The sequence below is a fragment of the Bos taurus genome, chromosome 26 (assembly GCF_002263795.3).
Source record: "Bos taurus isolate L1 Dominette 01449 registration number 42190680 breed Hereford chromosome 26, ARS-UCD2.0, whole genome shotgun sequence".
Lineage (NCBI taxonomy): Eukaryota > Metazoa > Chordata > Mammalia > Artiodactyla > Bovidae > Bos > Bos taurus.
Window position 1 is genome coordinate 22,467,091 of NC_037353.1, and position 15,347 is coordinate 22,482,437.

The 15,347-nt window shown below is 43.1% G+C and overlaps 1 long non-coding RNA gene across 2 annotated transcripts in view; it reads left to right on the forward strand.

The window, feature by feature from the left end:
- Positions 1 to 12,632, forward strand: part of LOC101908075 (uncharacterized) — a 39,788-nt gene extending 27,156 nt beyond the window's left edge. For both annotated transcript variants that reach the window (XR_009493054.1, XR_815696.4), the window contains one exon: positions 9,958 to 12,632. This is a non-coding gene — a long non-coding RNA (uncharacterized lncRNA). The remainder of the gene's footprint in view (positions 1 to 9,957) is intronic.
- The last annotated feature ends 2,715 nt before the right edge of the window (positions 12,633 to 15,347 follow it).

Below are 15,347 nucleotides of genomic sequence, written 5' to 3' on the forward strand. Positions count from 1 at the left end.
TTTAGTTTAGAATTAAATGATGTCATTGAGTCACCATCTTGGATGAAGCAGTTTTTAATTCTGAAATCCTCAGTTGTCTCCATTAGCACCATTCATGATTCCAAGATTGTTGCTATGGTTCTAGGCATCTTAGGTGGACAAGATAAGAAGACATAAGAAGCAGAAGCAGACAGGCCCTATCTTCCCATGTCTTTTTTTTTTTCCATGTGTCTTTTTAATCAGGAAATTCATCTCAGAATTACCCCCAGTGGACTTATCCTCATATCCCACTGGCTAGAATCTCATCTCCACTTGTACTCACATCACCAGTAACACCAATGTGATTGCCATAACTTGCAGACCTGGTGGGCCTGCAGGCCTGAGATAATGAACTTAAGAAAGTTCTTTTATTTTCATTTTTAATATGTGGCTTTATGCTACTGCTGCTGCTAAGTCGCTTCAGTCGTGTCCGACTCTGTGGGACCCCATAGACAGCAGCCCACTAGGCTCCTCTGTCCCTGGGATTCTCCAGGCAAGAACACTGGAGTGGGTTGCCATTTCCTTCTCCAATTCATGAAAGTGAAAAGTGAAAGGGAAGTCGCTCAGTCGTGACATCATATACGTATACACATATATACATCAGTTATATTGAAATATAATCCTCATACTAATAGACAATCTTAGCTGAAAAAAAATTGATCATTAACTTTTTTAAAATTGAAATACACATAACATAAAATTTATCATCTTAACCATTTTCAAATATACAGTTCAAAGGCTTCACGTGCATTTACATTGATGTGATACCATCACCACCATCCATCTACAGAATTCTTTTCATTTTACAAAATAAAAGCTCTGCACCTATTTTTTTGAGAGGGACCAACATAGCTCCCCACTCTCCACAGCACGCACTTTGACGGACTCCACCACAGTCAAGGGCAGCTGCTGGCCCAGCCGAGGGCCCTTCTTCAGGCACTTACAGAGCCTTTCCTCATGGGCCTCCAGCCTCCTCGGCTGAACTCATCTCTGCATGGTGGGCTATGGGACACTCATGCTGCTGACACTGCAGGTCAACCCCACAGGATATTCACTCTGGGGCTGCCATGCCCAGCTCCAAGCTGCTCATCCTGGTTTGCCCTCCCTCTGTACCTGTTCATCAATAACTACCCCCAACCCCCTAGCAATCATCAGTCTACTGTCTGTCTTTGTGTATCTGACTACTCTAGATACCTCATAGAAGTGGAATCATATACTATTTATCGTTTTGTATCTGGTTTATTTCACTTAGCATGTCTTCAGTTTCATGCATCTGTAGCATATATCAGAGTTTCTTTCCTTTTAAAGGCTGGATGAAAAAAAAAAAAAAGAAAAAATAAATAAATAAAAAATAAAGGCTGGATGATATTCCACTATTTATTTAACCATCATCAAAGGCCTGATGTGATGAGCCGACTCATTAGAAAAGACCCTGATGCTGGGAAAGATTGAGGGCAGGAGGAGAAGGGAGTGACAGAAGATGAGATGATTGGATGGCATCACCAAGTCAATAGACATGAGTTTGAGCAAACTCCAGGAGATAGTGCAGGACAGGGAAGCTTAGCGTGTTGCAGTCCATGGAGTCGCAGAGAGTCAGACATGACTTAGCAAATGAACAAGCATTCACTAAAGGACACAGGTTGATTCCACCTTTTAGCTATTGCAAATAATGCTGCTACAAACATGGGTATATAAATACCTCTTCAGGACCCTATTTTCAATTCTTTTGGGTATATACCCAAAAGTGGAAATGCTGGATCAAATGCTGTCTCTTTTTTAAGGAGCCATCGCACTATTTTCCATAGTAGCTGCATCACTTAAAAAAAAAAAATAGTTTTACTGGCTAAACTATTTCAAGTTACAGATATTTTGTGTGTGTGTGCCGAGTCTTACTTGTGGCACATAGGACCTTTAGTTGCAGCATACACGGTATAGTTCCCTGACCAAGGGTCAAACCTGGACCCCCTGCAATAGGAACTTGGAGTTTTAATGACTGGACCACCAGGGAAGTCCCCGGGGCTGTACCATTTTAAATTCTCGATAACAGTGTACAAGCATTCCAGCTGCTCCACATACACACCAATACTTGTTATTTTCTGGGTTATATCCATCTTAATGGGTTTGAGATAAGATTCCGATCATGGCTTTGATTTGCTTTTCACTAATAACTAGTGATGTTGAATATCTTTCATGTGCCTACTAGCCATTTGTTTACCTTCTTTAGAGAAAGTTAAACCCTTTTGCCCAGTTTTTAACTGGGTTGTTTGTTTTCCTGTTGTTGACTTGTAGAAGTTATATTTTTTGGATATTAACTCCTTGTCAGATTTATGATATGCAAATATTTACCAATATGTGATTTTTTTTTTAAAGGTTAAAAGCTCATACCATGAAACCTACTGCTTAGATTCAAATCCCAGTTGTGCCACTTACAGATCTACAGGTAGAGGAAGGGTGAACAATCAAAAACTCTGGGGTCTGCCAACAAGGAGAAAGGGCAACGACAGTTAAGTAGGCAAACAGCAGAGTCCTTTACGCAGAACTAGATGTCAAAGGCAGGTAGGTATAGATGTGGCTTATGTCATTTTTCAAACTGAGAAGCATAAATGTCAAGTCATACTAGAAGATAATGTTTCACTGAGTCTCACTATGCCAGGTCCTTTATATACACAATCTCATTTCATTTATTTATTCAACAAGTATTTAATGAACGCCTAATATGAACCAGTGGCTGATGAGCTAAAAACAAAATAAAAAATCAGACATTGTGCCTGCCCTCAATGAGTTTAGACTTTGGTCAAAAAACTACAACAATTGCTAAGTGTTATAAAGGTTAGGCCCATGGTCCCATGGAAACAGACTTGGTCAAGCAGATCAGGGAAGAAGTAGGTCCCCACAGGAATGGAAGCTCTGTGAGTGCAGGGTCCTTGTCTGTCTTATTCACCAATACATTTCTGTTGCCTAGGACAATGCCTGACACAAAATAGCTCTCAGTAAACATTTTTTGTGGAGAAGGCAATGGCACCCCACTCCAGTCCTCTTGCCTGGAAAATCCCACGGATGGAGGAGCCTGGTAGGCTGCAGTCCATGGGGTCGGGACGAGTCGAACACGAATGAGCGACTTCCCTTTCCCTTTTCACTTTCATGCATTGGAGAAGGAAATGGCAACCCACTCCAATGTTCTTGCCTGGGGAATCCCAGGGATGGAGGAGCCTGGTGGGCTGCCGTCTATAGGGTTGCACAGAGTCGGACACGACTGAAGCGACTTAGCAGCAGCAGCAAACATTTGTTGAATGAAGGAATGTACCTTCATTTTCCAGATGACAAACTCAAATCTCAGAAAGGGCAAGTGATTTAACCAAGGTCACAGTCCTAGATGACGCCAGGCAGTTAGCGCTGCTGCTTGAGCTTCTAACCTTTTAAAAAGTCACACATTTAAAAAAAATAGAAAACAAAAACCCTGATTTGAAAATAAATTATTTTAAATAGCAGCATTATTTACATTAGCCAAGACGTGGCAATAACCTAAGTGCCTATCATCAGATAAATAGAGATGTGATATATATTAAAATGGACTATTACTTGGTCATAAGAATTTTACTTTGCCGTTTGCAATGATATGGATGGACCTGGAGGGTATTAGGGTATTATGCTTAGTGAAATAAGTCAGACAAAGACAAATGCTATATGTTGTCACTTAAATGTGGACTCTAAAAAATAAGACGAATGAATATAACAAAATAGAAAAAGACTTACACTACAGAGAACAAACTAACGTTTACCAGTGGAGTGAGGGAAGTAGGGAAGAACAAGATAGGAGTAGGGGATTAAGAGGTACCAACTACTATGTATAAAATAAATTAGCTACAAGGATATATTGTACAGCACAAGGAATATAGCCAGTATTTCATGATAACTTAAAATGGAGTATAATCTACAAAAATACTGAGTCACTATATTGAACACCTGAAACTATAGTAATATAATATTGTAAATCAACTATACTTCAATTTTTTTTTTCAAGTAAAAGGATTTCCTTAATTTCATCATCCCAGGCCTATGGAAATAAGTATTCTCTTCTTTGGCCTGCTGAAGCATTTATTTCAACTTTGTACTGTAGCGAATTTCACACATAACTATCCAGGTACCATCTTCCCAGCTCCAAGCCTCCTCCTCTCAGAAAAATAGTAAACTGTGAACTGTTTAAGAAACAATATCTGAACATATTGCACAGAGAGGTGCTCAAGAATGCAGGCTCAGAGTTCAAACAGACCTGATAAGGAAGCCTGGTTCTGCCGCTTACTAATTATATGACCTTAGGTTCTTTACTTAACCTTTGTAAGTTTCTGTTTATCTGTACAATGGGGATAATAACACAACCCTCACCTCACAAAGCTGTTGGAAGGATTGAGACAACTGCTACAAAGTACTTCAGGATAGGAATTGGCACAAAGTAAGAACGCAATAAAAGTTTGCAGATACTCTAAACTGGAAAAATACCAACATCAACACCCATCCCACCCCCAACTGGAATTATCTGGTGTTTTTTCTAGGGCAGGGATGGGCTGGCTTCTGATACTTTAACTTTCCATCATTCAAAATGCCCTACTGGCAGCATTGCCCTGAGTCACAGTCTCCTTTGGAAGGAAAGGATTGACCAGTAAGTGGGTGCCCCGAGAGGGTTCCAGAATCACCAAGTTACTTTTCCCTCCCCAATTCTGAGGGTGGTGCGCTGCTTCTGCTCAGGCCTTGCCAATCCTCCACCTCTTCCTTTCTTTTTTTCCCATCCCTCCCTCCCACTTCCAACCCTGGGGGAAGAAGATGAAGAAAAGCACGCCAACCAAGAAGCCTTTTCACTTCATTGTGTTTTCCAGCCAGACCTGAACAGACATCGATCAATTCAGCCTGCTCTCACCCGCCCTCCTCTCTTCTCTCTTGTCCTCTTTGTGTTTGGTTTTTTTCCCCTCTCAGACTATGTCTTCAGGCTTAGGAAAGAGCAGTTATTCTCAGTAGCATGAGGACACAAGCTTCAGTTGCCAGTAGCAAGCACAACATGATTGCGGCGCTTAAAAGGCCAAGAAGCAATGGAACCCGTTTGGATCCTCGGAGAAACTCCTCAGCTCAACCACTTCTGTCCCGACTCAGGCTCAGCTGCAGTGAGTCCCCCACTTCCTCTGGCCAAGTACCTTCTGAAGCCCACCTCCATCTCCAGACAAGGGGTTTTCATCCCAAGTTTGAGCAAATCAGGCCAGTTGGACCTGGAATCAATGAAGAAGAAGGAATATGCCTTTTCCATTTCAAAGCAACCTAGTGGGACTCTTTTTTTCCCCAACAGGGTGACTCCAAATTGGCAGGACTTTCAAAGCTACAAATTTCCATGTTCCCAGCCCTTGCTAAAGGAAAATTTCCTGGTTAACTTGGCACGTGTGGAGGTTTGGGGTGTGCAAGTGAGAAACATTTAACAAATAGTTACCCCTGAGCTATGAATCAAGTTAGTCTAAACAGGATTCTCCCCCATCCCCATGCTGTGCTAGTTACCCTCCTTAATTCCTACCCCAGACATATGTTCAAAAAAAATTATTTATCAACTACCCAGTAAGTACCAGGAACTGAACTAAGTGTTTTATTTATTTATATTGACTTATTTTATCTTCACAACTATGCAAGATAGGAATTTTATTTATTGTTTCCTCTGTGAAGAACAGTTTAAGTAATTTCCCCAAACTCATTGGAGTTAATACATGGCAGAACTAGAGTTCAAATCTCATCCCCAACACAATATCATGGATAAATCTCAAAATCATCAATGCAGAGTAAAAGACCCAGGCCAAAAGAAAAGTATTTACTGTGTGATTCCATGCGTATAAAATTGCAGAAAATACAAACTAATCTATAGAGTTAGAAAGCATATTAGCAGTTGTCTGGGGATGGGGTGGAGGGAAGGACGAATTACAAAGGGGCATAAACTAACTTTGGGAGTGATGGAAATCTTTGTAATCTTGATTATGGTGATATTTTCACAGGTGTACACATATATCAAAACTGACCAAATTGTACACTTTAAATATGTGCAGGTTAGTGTACTTCAATGAAATTGAAGAAAAAATATCGCCAAAAATCTCATTTCTTAAGTCATTTCCACAAATGTATTTACTCTTTGATATAGTTGATATTATAGGGCCTAGCCTGATTCTCTTCATACTGTTCAATGAAAAAGTTGGCTTAAAACTCAACATTCGGAAAACTAAGATGATGGCATCCAGTCCCATCACTTCATGGCAAATAAATGGGGAAACAACGGAGATAGTGACAGACTTTATTTTCTTGGGCTTCAAAATCACTGCAGATGATGACCACAGCCATGAAATTAAAAGATGCTTACTCCTTGGAAGAAAAATTATGACCAGCCTAGACAACATATTAAAAAGCAGAGACACTACTTTGCCAATAAAGGTCCGTCTAGTCAAAGGTATGGTTTTTCCAGTAGTCATGTATGGATGTGAGAGTTGGACTATAAAGAAAGCTAAGCACCAAAGAATTGATGCTTTTGAACTGTGGTGTTGGAGAAGACTCTTGAGAGTCCTTTGGACTGCAAGGAGATCCAACCAGTCCATCGTAAAGGAAATCAGTCCTGAATATTCATTGGAAGGACTGATGCTGAAGCTGAAGCTCCAATGCTTTGGCCACATGATGCGAAGAACTGACTAATTTGAAAAGACCCTGATGCTGGGGAAGATTGAAGGTGGGAGGAAAAGGGGACGACAGAGGATGAGATGTTGTATGGCATCACCTACTCGATGGACATGAGTTTGAGTAAGCTCCGGGAGATAGTGATGGAAGGGGGGCCTGGTATGCTGCAGTCCGTGTAAAGAGTCGGACACGACTGAGTGACTGGACTGAACTGAGCCTGACTTTGGTTCAGATTTTTATGCTATCATCTCTGGGTCCTGTTGCGGTTAGAGGACCTAGCTATTACTGGCTCTTCTCACAAGAAATGCCAGTTGTCAGGATTGTGATTCTAGAAACCTTTTGCTCCACTCACAATTAGACCTAAGATAATGTCAGTGTGATGCTAGTGATGGTCTAAAGCTCAGTTCTCAAACTTTTTGCTCTCAGGACCCTTTTCATTCTTGAGAAGTATTGAGGACCCCAAAGAGTTTTTGTTTATGTGGGTTATAGCTATCAATATTTACCATATTAGAAATTGAAACTGAGAAGTTCTATAGATAGTTAACTCATGTTTTAAATAAATAAACTCATTGCTGCTGCTGCTAAGTCACTTCAGTCATGTCTGACTCTGTGCGACCCCATAGACGGCAGCCCACCAGGCTCTGCCGTCCCTGGGATTCTCCAGGCAAGAACACTGGAGTGGGTTGCCATTTCCTTCTCCAATGCATGAAAGTGAAAAGTGAAAGTGAAGTCGCTCAGTCGTGTCTGACTCTTAGCGACCCCACGGACTGCAGCCTACCAGGCTCCTCTGTCCATGGGATTTTCCAGGCAAGAGTACTGGAGTAGGGTGCCATCGCCTTCTCCGAAATAAACTCATTACATATAAATATTTTCCAAAAAATCAGTGAAAGGAGTAGAATTGCTTTGCATTTTTGTAAATCTAATTTCTGGCTTCATAGAAGATATAATTCTCATATTTGCTTTTATATTTCATCTGTTGCAATATCACATAATTCTGGAAAATTCCACCATATACTGGTGAGAGAATAAGAGTGAAAAAAGCAAATAACAGTATTATTATGAAAATAATTTTGACCTTGCAGACCCCTGAAAGGATCTGGAGGACCCATGGGGTCCCAGAGCATACTTTGAGAACTGCTGATCTACAATGTTCAGAACCATGAAGGATTTATTCCAGTCCTTATGCTTCCACCTTCATTCTTTTCCCTCTCCTATCCAAGACCGTGTGAAATCCTGAGAGAGGAAGAATCTGGGGTGCGGAGAGGCATCAAACGGAAGGTTGCATGAGTAGATCTCCTTCAAAGTTCTTTCCAGTCTGTGAGTCTCAGGCATGGGCTATTTTTCTTTTAAACAAAATCAAGAAAGCCAAAAGCTCAGCAGGGACTAGATGTACAGGATGCAGGGACTAAAGCACAACCATGAAAACATCACAGAGATTCCTTATGACCCCCTCGCAGAAAGAGAAAGAGCAGCCAGCCTCCTCTCTGATTTACCCCATAGAGGGTGTCAGAGGAAGAACCTGGGGTCCTGAAGAAATTTCAGGCAGATCTCAGCCCTTACCTGTTCCCTAAACAAGGGCCTGCTTGGGCTGAACCAGCTGTAGTTCAAACCCTCAATCCAGATAAAAACTCTGCCCTCTAATCCCGGGTTGCAAACAGGCCATAAGCTCAGGAGTCAAGCAACGGGAGGGTGAATATTGTTTCTCCTCCTTACTGGCCATGAAATCTTGAGTACAACTTTGAGCTTGGGTTCAACTTTTCTGAACCTCAGCTTCTTCATCTGTAAAACTGGAATATTTATCATCTCTCTCTGAAGGTATTACTGTGCAGATTCAAGGAGATAATAATATATGGAAGAATTCCAGCAGAGCACCCGGCACAGGACACAGGCTCACTCTTAGTGAATGTTTACCCTTGTTACAGAAAAGAGAAGGGCAAGATGGAAATAGTCCAGCCCCAGATAAGCCTAGATTTGAATCCTAACACTTACTTTGGGCAAATCATTTCACCCACCTTGTGGAGTTATTGTGGGGGCTCACTGAAAGTCTCTATAGGGACTTCCCAGGTGGTCCAGTGGTTAACAATCCACCTTCCAGTGCAGGGGAGGTGGGTTCCATCTCTGGTTGGGGATCTAAGATCCCACTTGCTGTGGGCCCACTAAGCCCACATCTAGAAAGCCCACACCCTCGGGAACCCGCACCCTCGACCACACTGCAACAAGAGAGAAGACTGGACCACAACAAAGAGCCCCTCACACCGCAACAAAGACCAAGAGCAGCCAAAATAAAATGGCTTTACAAAATAGTGTCTAAAGAAGGCCTGACTTCTAGCCCAAGCCCTACAGATAGTTGTGGTTATTATTGAATACTTACAGCTGTGGCTGCAGAATTATTAATTTCCAGAAGGAACACTGCATCCTCAGGATCAGCCCCTTTGTGGTCCAGCCCTTAGCATCCCTAGAAACAGGTGAGGATGACTGGCTCTCAGGCCTGATAGGACTTTTCCCAAAGAGTTAACCCAGGCTTCACTGGTTTCCTGTCTCCTAAAGGTCCACCAAGGCTTCCCAGGTGATGCTAGTGGTAGAGAACCCCCTGCCAGTGCAGGAGACATACGAGACACGAGTTTGATCCCTAGGTCAGGAAGATCCCCTGGAGGAGGCCATGGCAACCCACTCCAGTATCCTTGCTGGGAGAATCCCATGGACAGAGGAGCCTGCTTGGCTAGAGTCCATAGGGTTGCAAAGAGTCGAGCACAACTGAGTGACTTAGCACGCACGCAAAGATCCACCAATGGAGAATGCTGTATAGAGGCCATGAAATGACAGGAGAGCTAGTCTCCCAAGTCAGAGGGAACACAGACACTGCGTGTAAAGAACACCCAGTAGAGAGGAGAGGCTGTACAGGAGCTCTGGAGTCAAACTCAGATTCAAATCCTGGCTCTACCATGTATTTACCAACAGCATGGTCTAGGGCAAATGCTCAACCTTTGTAAGGCCAGTGTCTCTCAGTTGTTACTGGAAATAATGATAATACCAGAGCTAAACATAAAGAGCATTTAGAATAGTGCACATAGAAAATGTTGATTCACCTATTATCACTACTTCCATTGTCATTAGAGCAGCATTCCAGTATTTTAAAAACAACACAATGCGCAGCTCACATTCTCACCTAGACCATATGGTCAGAGAGGGGCAACACAATTTTGGAAGAAATTGCCTGTTTTCACTTTTATGTACTTTCAAAACTTTCTTTAGCAGGTTCTCACAACTAGGATAACATGGAGAACTTAACAAAGAGGAGGAAGAAGAAGAGAAATTTTAAAACTCAAGCTGAGCCCAGCCCCATCAGAAAGAACTGGTCCTGAGGCTCCAAGGACTAGACGTGCCTGTGACATTTGCCCACTAGGCATAGTGTGTATGTGCGTGCTGAGTTGCTCCAGTCGTGTCTGACTCTTTTCCACCCTATGCCCCAGGCTCCTCTGCCCTATTCCCGACCCAGAGGTCAAACCCATGTCTCTCTACATCTCCAGCATTGGCAGGCGGGTTCCTTACCACTAGCGCCACCTGGGAAGTTCCACTAGACTCAGTGGAACCACGGAAGCCCCATCTGAGAGAATCAGCCCATCAGAAGGCACTCAGGTGAGCTGGGTCTTTCTGTCACTGAGACCACCCCAGGCCCTGAGGATTTGCATGACTTAAAGTCACACAGAAGCCCCAGTACCTGCACAGTAAGGCTCTTCCCTGAGGAGAAGCCTGGAAAAGAGTTGCAAAAGTGGGATGGGGCGGGGAGAGGAGTAGCAAAGCTGTAGAAAGGATCGAGGGACAGCAAAGGTGGGGAGACAGCATCAGGTGGCCTCCGGATGAGAGCGATGGCATGTGAGGTATGGGTGGGGCCAGATAAGAAGGTATGAAGGAAAGATTACAGGGGGGATTGGCGGTTCTGTGGAACCTGTGGGGAAGGGGCTCCTCCTCTCTTCTCCAGGGTGAGCTTGAAAAGGATAAGGAATGGTGACTGAGAGCTCACTGGGTGCTACTTTACATACCTTTAATCCTATGAGGGAGGTTGAGTAATTTGCTCAAAATTCCACAGTTATTAATTGATGCAGCCAACTTTCAACCTCAGATCTGACTTCTAGATGCCTGGCTGTCTTCCGTGAGATGAGCCTAAGGGCCTTCCCAGCTCCACACCTGTACAAGGGGTGCACTGAGAGAGGAGAGAAGGGGAGAAAAACGGCAGTGCGAGGAGATGAGGGAAGAAGGGAGCAACCAAGATATGGAAAAAGAAGAGAACAGGAAGGGGATAGGAAAGATAAGAGACTAAAAAAGGATGGGGAGTGAGGAGGAAAGGGGCAAGGTAAGGGGGAACAACAGGAAAGGAAGAACCAGGAGAGGAAAAAAGATGGAGCCGTAGTGGAACAGAAGGTTGAGCCAGAGGAAGGGGGAGAGGGATTGGGGTAGGGTCTTGGAGGAGTCAGAATCACCTGGAGTATAAGCCTAGGAGCTGAAGGAAAAGGGCTGGAGTTTAGTAGGTGTTTGTGGTTTTGTTTTGTTTTTTTTCCTTGCTGTGAAAGTATGGAGTGTGGGGATCATTGCCTATGGAGCTGTCAACAGACTAGTCAGCTCAGCCAAGTGTCTGTTGGAGGGAAACTGGAACTGAGGTCAGACTCCTCATGGCCTCTATTGTGGGTGTCTCAGATCCTACATTTGATCTTAAAATTGTAAACTCGGAAAAGCAGATTTTTCTTTTTCTTTTTGGTTTTTGCTGAGGCCCTGGGCTTCAGTCCCTAAAAGGAGTTATTGGAGGAGGAAGGCATTCCAGAAAGGAAAGAGCAATAGAATATAAGTAACAAAAGGGAATGAAAGAGGGCTTCCCTGGTGGTCCAGTGGTTAAGCATCTGCCTGCCAATGCACAGGGCACAGGTTCGATCCCTGATCCAGGAAGATCCCACATGTCTTGGAGCAACTAAGCCATGAGCCACAGCTACTGAAGCCCAACAGCCTAGAGCTTGTGCTCCACAGCAAGAGAAACCACCGCGATGAGAAGCCTGCCCACCACAGTGAAGAGCAGCCCCAACTCACTGCAACTGGAGAAAGCCTGGGTGTAGCAACGAAGACCCAGCACAGCCAAAAAATAAATTAAAACAAAACAAAAAAAAGGAATGAAAGAACTGTTGCATGCTACAACATGGATGAATCTTGCAAAATTATGCAAAGTGAAAGAAGCTAGGGACAAAAGACCATACACTGTGTGATTCCATGTCTATGAAATGTCAAGCATAGGCAAATTCCTAGAGACAAAAAATATATTGGTGGTTGCCTCCAGCTGGGGGAGGCTGGGAGGAATGAAGGTGATTGTTAAAGGGTATGGAATTTCTTTTTGGGGTGATGAAAATGTTCTATAATTGATTGTGGTGATGGTGCACGACTCTATTTAATTTTAACATATTAAAAACCATTGAATTGTACACTTTCAATGGATGGATTGTATGGAATGTGAATTATATCTGAATAAAGCTGTTCCCATAAAGAAAAAGAAAGGAAAGAAGAAAAAGGAGAGAGCAAGGAAGTAGAGGTGGAAGTATTTTGTATCTGATGTAGGGGGCATAGTATGGATCAGTCTGGCTGGCATTTAAGGAAGCAGTTAGGAATAAAGCTGAGGCCCAATAACAAAGGACCTAGAACTTCATGTCAAAGAGTTTACACTTGGTCTTAGAGCCCTGAGCTGTCCACTAGAGTCGCCACTAGCCATATGAGGCTTAAAATGTGGCTGCTGCAAACTGGGATACGCTGTAAGTATAAAATGCACACCAGATTTTGAAGACTTAGTATGAACAAAAGAATGTAAAACTGCTTTAATAATTGTAAATTTATTACACATTGAAATAATATTTTTGATGTATTGGGTTAAATAAAATACATTATTAACCTTATTTTACTTTTTAACATGGCTACTAGAAAATTTCAAATTACATATGTGGCTCACATTACAAGACAGCACTGTTACAAGTAGTGGGAAGCCATTGAGGGTTTGAGTCAGAACAAGGGTTGGCAAATGTTTTCTGTAAGAGGCCAGATGGTAAGTATTTTAGTTCTTGAGGGCCATACAGTCTCTGTCACAACTACTCAATGCTACCATTGAAGTGTAAAAGCAGATATAGACAACGTGTAAACAAATAAGCCTGGTTGGATCCCAACATAACTTTACTTATGGATGCTCAAATTTGAATTTCATGTAACTTTCACATGTCACGAAGTATTATTCCTATGATTTTTTTTTTCATTTAAAAATGAAAAAGCCACTCTTAGCTTGTGGGCCATACAGTAACAGGCAGTGAGAGGCATGCGGCCCACGAGCCATCGTTTACCCACTTCTGAGTTAGAGTTAAGCTGAAGTCTCTGAAAATCTATTGCAAGCACCATCACCATTGGCGCTCTCCCCACATACGCGCGCACGGTGCCTGGAAAATTCCTTCTCCTTTGCAAGCAGCATGGATTCACATAACATTTGATCTGGAAGGGACAGCAGGGATCATGTACTCCTACTTTCTCATATTACTTTTGAGGAAACTGAGTCTCCAAGAGGTAAACTCGCGTAAATAAGGTCACACTGCAGTGAAGAGGTTCCAAATAATGGGAGTCACTACAAGACTCTTAGGCCACAGCTGGCAAAAAAGGACAGGTCTAAGGCCAGCCTGAGTACCAAAACCCTGTGCAAGGACTCTGCATTCTAGCTCATCCATCTACACACGCATCAGCTCCTTCACTCATCACTCATTTCTTAAGACAGTCTGGGCATCAGGTCTTATGTGAGGCTCTGGGCAACCAGGCCCATATTAATTTGGTCTTTGACCTTGAGGAACTCATAGCATGAAAAAAAAAAAAATATATATATATATAAACAGATACACTGGAAGGGAAAGGGTCACACCTTCTGAGGAGGTGTGACCCAATCAATGATCCAAAGGCCACATAAGACTAAGGAGAAGGTAGGAAAAGTGTTCCAAGAAAAAGGAACAGCCTGTGCAAAGGCCTGGAGCCGACAGTGTGCAAAATACTTAGGGAACTGTAAGTAGATCACGGGGGTGAAGCATTAAATAGGCGATGAAAGTGGGAGAGGTGAGCCCAGAGGTCAGTAGGACCCAGAACATGCAGATCCTCTGTTTGAAGTTGAGAAACTTGGTCTTGATCACATTTGGTGGTGAGGAAACACAGAGAGGTTTTACACAATGAAGTAACAGTCAGACTGAGGTTTAGAAAAATCACATTGGCCGTTTGCCAGGCAGAGAGGAGAGAAAAAGATTCCATGTGGAGGGAACAGGCTGTGCAGGGCCTGGAAGAATGCAAGGACCAGTAACACGAGGGATCTGGTATGACTCAACCATGTAGTGCATGACAAGGAGTGAGAAAAGATAAGCCTATGAAAGAAATTGTACAGATGCTGGAGGAGATTCAGATTCAGGCTGGGGAGCTTGGATCTGACTCTTCAGGTACCAGACAGAGGTAAGTCTATCAGGGGAATACGTGGGAAGGTAGAGAGTATGGACTTAAGGTCAAGCCTTCCTCGCTCTGCCATTTATTAGTTAAGCCTCGGAAGTACAGCAGAGTTAATAAAGTGATGAGGATTAAGCAAAACAATGTATTAAAAGTAGGTATCACTTTTTAGGAGCCTAACACAAAATATGGCAAGGCACTCCAGTACTCTTGCCTGGCAAATCCCATGGATGGAGGAACCTGGTAGGCTGCAGTCCATGGGGTCACAAAGAGTCGGACACGACTGAGCGACTTCACTTTCACTTTTCCCTTTCATGCATTGGAGAAGGAAATGGCAACCCACTCCAGTGTTCTTGCCTGGAGAATCCCAGGGACGGGGGAGCCTGGTAGGCTGCCGTCTCTGGGGTCGCACAGAGTCGGACACGACTGAAGCGACTTAGCAGCAGCAGCAACACAAAATAAGCACTCAGAATATTAATTCTAACACCTGTATATGACAGGTCACATCAAAGGGCTCTCAGTGCCATGTGAAGGAGGAATCTCTGGAGTGGGATATGCCTGAGTTCCTATTTTTTAACTCTAAATTTCCTTTTTTTTTTTAATGTGAAAAAGTCACTGTGGGACCACAGCTAGCCACATTTTAGTGGAGTTCTCTTTAAGAAGCGCAGAGGAACTCATACACCTGCCTCTGGCACTATGTACAGATTTCTCTGAGGACAGAAAACCAGCAGCTCACTTTGAGATTGCTGGGCAGTTTCTCCAGGACCTGGTGACAAACTGTGAGTTTATATAGTCCTTCCAACCCCGAGTTTCTGTGAATTTCACATTCATTTTAATATGCCTATGTGTGCAGAATAGTTTACATATCAAACATAAGAAAGGGAAAAATATTTTACATATATATTTATGTGCTGTGCTAAATCGCTTCAGTTGTGTCCAACTCTTTGCAACACTATGGACTATAGCCTGCCAGGCTCCTGTGTCTGTGGGATTCTCCAGGCAAGAGTACTGAAGGGGTTAGCATGCCCTCTTCCAGGGAATCTTCCTAACCCTGGGACTGAACCCATGTCTCTTACATCTAACCTGCATTGGCAGGTCAGTTCCACTATATTTATAAATGCATAGAAAAACTCTTCAGAGCCCAGTAACGGGTC